This window comes from Aedes aegypti, chromosome 3 (genome assembly GCF_002204515.2).
Source record: "Aedes aegypti strain LVP_AGWG chromosome 3, AaegL5.0 Primary Assembly, whole genome shotgun sequence".
In the NCBI taxonomy this organism is placed as follows: Eukaryota; Metazoa; Arthropoda; class Insecta; order Diptera; family Culicidae; genus Aedes; species Aedes aegypti.
In genome coordinates, this window is record NC_035109.1 from 227,100,007 (window position 1) to 227,106,006 (window position 6,000).

Genomic DNA, 6,000 nt, shown 5'->3' on the forward strand with positions numbered 1-6,000 from the left:
ATAGTTGGTGTCAACCTAAGAAATTAGGTTGTTCTCAACAAAATGTTGTTCGATTTAAACTGTCATTTTATTTGTTTTTAACAAATGTTGGTTTTATTTTTAACAGAATGTGAGTTGTTATATTTCACTGTCACCAACATTATGTATTTGTTTGTATGCTACATATTAACGAAGTTTGTTTCAATATGTAATTGCCGATTAAGTTATTTTTAGTTTGGAAGTGAAACCAGGTAATGTTGATTTGTAATATAATACTGTTTGTTTCATAGATATATAATATTTTGATTTGATTCCAGAATCAACCAGAAATACGAGCTTATATCTTTTGAAATGTTTCCTGTACTTCACCAAAGATGGAGAAAGGTATTTATCCATTAGGTATTCAAATTTTAACACCAAAACATTTAAACTCTTGTTTTATCCACAGAAACATTTTGATATCGCGTCACCAAAATCCAGCGATCCTGGCGAGAAAACCAAGAAATCTGGGCATATTAAATAAAAGGAAAAATCAACGCAGGATGCATTCGAAAAATGTGGATCAACTTTAAAATCTCATTAAGAAATACATAGTTTTTTTTTCAAATGCAACATCAATTAATTTAATTATTATTAAAAATTATAAATCAACCTGAAGCGAGAAACAGTAAACCTAATAACAAGCAATGATTTGTTTATTTCAAACAAGAAATTTGTTTGCAACAAACTCAAGATTGGTAACTTCGAACTAATTTGCGTTATTTGAAACAACCTAAAGCGTTGGTTGTTTCTACAAATGTCAAAATGAACAACCAATATTTTGTTTGTTTTGAACAAATTTTTGTTGAATCTAAATGTAAAGCTGTGAAAAAAAAACAACCAAAATGTTAGTTTGTTTTAACCACCATGCTAGGTTGAATCAAACTAAAATTTTGTTTGTGTATAATTTAACCTAAACTTTAGTTTGAAAATAGCTAAAATTTGGTTGTGTTTACCATATTTTTTTCACCGTGAAGTACTCCACGTTGAAGATTGAGGAACGAACTGAATTCGTCATCTAGAGGTATAAATTCTCTGGGTACTGGAGCATTCTTCCGGCGGTGTTTCTGGCAATATTCGGTTTGCATTCTTGAACCGAGTGAATTTAGTTCACCGGTTGATAAGTCAATTATGTTCCGCTTAACGTTCGCACCAAATCAAAACAAAGATGAAAAAAGTTAGTATCGGAGCAGCCGTCAAACTGTAATGTAAGTGTGTGTGTGAGGTGTGCAAATGTTCACTGTGCAAATATTTTCTGCACAGTAGTCTAATAAGGTGCAAAACGCTCAATAATGACAGCTGAATAAAAATTTTGCCCTATAAAGAGCTGAGAAGGTGCTTTTTAATACAAACTTAGGTCAATGTTCAACGTTATACATTAGAATGAACAAAAGTTGAATCGCCACTTATTAAACGTTTCCAAAGATTCTCATTCGACTAGTCAAGATTGTTTTACTAATGAGCTGAACAAGACATTTTTCCCCCACTTAAAAAGCCAATATTCCACTAAACAAATGTATATGTATAAAAGGATATTCAGAAGACGAACTTATGTTTTGCTTGCGTCGCACTTCAGCTATTTCTACATGTTTAACATAAGCGTGAATAAGAGCTGAATAAGTGTCTTATAAAATCCTAATTCAGCTTCAGTATATTATAAGGCCAGTTGATCCAATAGAGGCCAAAAATGACGATTTACAAACACATTGTTCAGCAATAAATAAGCCTTGTAAAAGCGATCACACTATAGCTAAATTTCATAAAATGGACAAAATATCCGAAATTCGTGTTGAGTTCTGAATGCATTTCAAAGCTTATCACTTATGCTTTCTCAAAACTTTTTAAATAGTCGTTCAGAAAATAAACATGGTCAACCTCCAGAAATTTAGGATTATTTTGAAAAACAAAAACAAACATTACGCATCCTAGTAGGAGCGAAGTACTGACAAACAAAGCGTGATATTGACTTAATTGACATAAAATTTTGTTTGTTTTTTGTATGTAGTTAATTTTAGATATCGTTTCCAGATCTTATATATATTATATCTATCAAGTAACATCACTATCCATATTATAATTTGCTATTGCTAAGCTTTTTTTGCCTGCTCGGGATGTTGTTTGCTACATTTGAAATGACATTTTTTCACAACTGAATAGAGCGATCTAAGAAAAATGATTTACATGGCCATTTCTGAAAAAATCCAACGCGTCAAGATATTTGAACATTTTTCTATTCAGGCGCATAGTCCTCAGAACACTTCAAATGATTTAAATGTATTCATACAGAGGACTTTTTCTTTCATGCATAATAGGTTTATGAAAAATACAAATCTATAATATAATTAATGAATACTATTAATACTATTAATAGTCCCATGTTTCAACATATGCAATCGAGAAAAACGCGTTTAAAGATTTTAACTCATTTTGGCCTCGTATTGCCCCGGTTTGTGATAAATCAAATTGAAATCTTTGCAACGGTTTAAAGAATAGCGTGTTCATTAGAATCAAGAGTTTGGATTATGGGAAAGCCCTCACAGTTGAGGTCAAAATACGCGTAGGGGAATTAGGGACACATTAAGCAAATGTTCGATTTAAGACCATAAAATGGCATTGTTTTCAATTTACCTCCGGCTAGTTTTCAAGTTTGATGTTAGCACGACGTGCTACATTCATGCATGGTGATAAAAATCATATCATATGTCAGAAAAGCGAGATAGAAAATTGGCTTGTTTAGGGGTATCAATTTTCTTACATATTCTAAATCTACGCTAAAAATTGAACTAGAATCCAAAGTTTCACAATTTTCCGTCACCTGGAACTATTTTTAAAACACGTTTGAAATTAGTATGGAAATCACTTTTGAATCACCCCTCGGCAAATTTTACTTCGGGACGAACTGTCATTGTGTAAATTGAAACGTCATTGAGTCAACGGATTGAAATTTTTGTTAATCATTTATAATATGAACATTGAGATATTGGAGTGCAATAAAATCGTGTTATATTTAGAATGATGTGCTCTTTCGATCAAGCTGCAACAAACTGTGAATTTTTCTTCACTAAACAACCCAATTGGGTCGAAAACAAGGCTGGTAAAAAGGTTTCAGGGCGAAATGAACACTTGCATGAACTTTAGTGATTTCAATATATTTAATAACTGTCAATCGTTCCGATTTACCAAGGGCTATCATAATAGCTAAAAAGAACCTTTCTGGATTCGTTAATTTGCTTAGATTTTTCCACGGCCTTACTTATATGCCAATTTGGAACTGAGAAAAACTTTAAGTCAAATTTTGAGGGTCAATTGAAGCGAAAAAGGAACTTTTATACCGTCAAACATTTCGAGTGCAATACAGATTTCATGCAGTGTATAAATTTTCGATGAAGTATGCACATTCTCAGATATTGAGAGGGTGTCCATTTCACCCCGTATGTTCATTATGCCCCTAATCACCCTATCTGTCAAAGATACAAACTATGGTAGAATTAAATGGTATAGTAAATAATTCGGTTTTTCATCTACTTATAGGTATTCCACTAAACAGCTCGAAGATTATTATCACGATTTTATAGTTTGGGATGGAAAGCAAAGTTTTCTGTATGTATGATAATGAGAAAATGTATCAGTTAGTGGAAGAAAGAGTGGATGAGTAAGTAAAATAGTTTATAAGGTTTAATAAAATCCTATATCGACTCTTCCAGCTGCAGCCTTGAAAGAAACTCATCTTCAAATTCAAGGTTTTTATGCGGAGTAAATATTTAACTCAGAAATCATGTCACAAATCTTAACATGATTTGTCATTTCTTTGGACGTGGTTTGTAAAATCATGATAGTTGATACATCGCAAATTAAGTTTTAGATTCGTCAACAAATTTGCCATTTGCACCGGAAAACCAGTTATCCGGAGTAACCCAGTATGTGTCCAGGTCATCTAAGATCTGTTGAACTATTCTTCTTTTGACTTGAATTGCAAACTTATAAATTTTGATATGTTTCAAGATAGGTCTCAGAATTACCAATACAATAGCCACTTCCTCTGGGGAACAGGGTATTCAACCTGACATCAAGTCATCCAAAAACGTTTGAATTACCCTTCTTTAGCCTTGATTTGAGAATTTATGAAGTTTGATGCCGCCAGCTATGTTTCAGAACCGCCAATTTAGTGGCCATTTAATTTCGGGTATCCGGAACATACTATTTTTATTTATACTTGAAATGCTTAATCATGAAGTTGATTCGTCACAAGCCATGGACTCAAAATTGAAGTTGGGTTAACTCAGTACACCCCGTGATAAATCCGGTAAATTTCAAACCGATGACCACGGTTCCAAAAAGTAGAAGAATTTTGCGATCAACCCAGAAAATTCAACAACAATTCGTTAAATAATGGTTGAGAAATATTATTTGGAATTGAATATTTCAATCAAATTTGACGTCAGGCACGCAGGAATGATGAAAGCCGCCCCAACAATACAAATAAATAAAACAGTTTTTGTTCAACATGGGATGTAAAGCCAACGTAAGAAGCTCATTGTATAGTATGACAATTATGCGTAGAAATATAGTAGTGGGACAGTTATGCGTAGAAATTCAACAATGGGACAAATTGACTTGACTTACTTTTCATTGAGTTTCCGAACAAAGTTATTTTTTTGGTAAATGTTTTCTAAAACTACAAGTAAAAATGAAATGTTTGATGACAAAAAGTCAAAATGCACAAAAAGTAACATGGGACAATAATGCGTATAACGGCAGGGTGGTCCTCTATGGACATGAATCATGGACCATGTTGGAAGATAACCTGCAAGCACTTGGAGAACACGTGTTCGAACGAAGGGAGCTTAGGTCCATCTTTGGCGGTGTGCGGGAGAACGGTGTGTAGCGGCGGAGAATGAACCACGAGCTCGCTAGGCTCTACGGCGAACCCAGTATCCAGAAGCTGGCGAAAGCCGGAAGGATGCGCTGGGCAGGACATGTTGTAAGACTACCGGATAACAATCCTGCAAAGATGGTGTTCGCGTCGAATCCGGTTGGCACAAGAAGTCGGAAGTATACAGCCATAGACCGAGTAAATTGGCGTAACATTGTTAACGAGATTTTTTCAAATTAATTGATGTAACACCAACTACATAAAATAAATAATAATTGTAGAACATTTTACTGTGCTATATTTTGTAATAAAAAAGTTTGAGAGCGAATTTCAAAAGCTATAAAATTTGACGCTTAGGACACTTTTGCATATAACGTGCCTTGACCAGCAAAATAAATATTCATAAGACACCAAATATTTATCAAGTTATTATTTATTTATTTATTTATTTATTTATTTATTATTTATTCCACTTAATTTCGTCCCCTGGCCTAATGTGCATTCTTTGTAGATCTTTTTCCAATACCTAATAGCAAATGTCATCAATTAGTTTTAGTATTAGTATTTGCATTAAGCAATTCGCGCAAATTTGTAGATGGTACTGTCCTACCTTTGATCTACCTTTGTAGGTGGTACAGTCCTAATTTTTGACTCTTAGACAAGATTGACGGATCCTCTAATAGTTGAAAGCTGTCCATGCGAATGCTGAGGAATGGGAAGGAATGCTTTTTTTCAGTTCATTTATTTAACAGGCTCAAACGTGCTTTGCACTTTACGGAGCCGAAACACATAATTGGAAAATTATTACAATTTTAACAATTTTAAAGTATTTAAATTTACAATTACCGTGGTGAATCAAAATCCGGACGGTACCAATATCCGGACACTCTGATAGTATTTACCAATTAAATATAAAATTAAACAATAAAAGTAGGTTTATAATTTATAATTATAGCTATCAATGTTGCTCTTCATTTTAATTCAAATTTTCATCTAGTAATCCTTTGCAATAAAATATTAGAAATAAAAACAAATAGGCCGCACCAGTTGAACGTCGTTCCTCCAAAGCACCAATTCCATTAGTGAAGTTTTCGACAAGGACGTCAGCT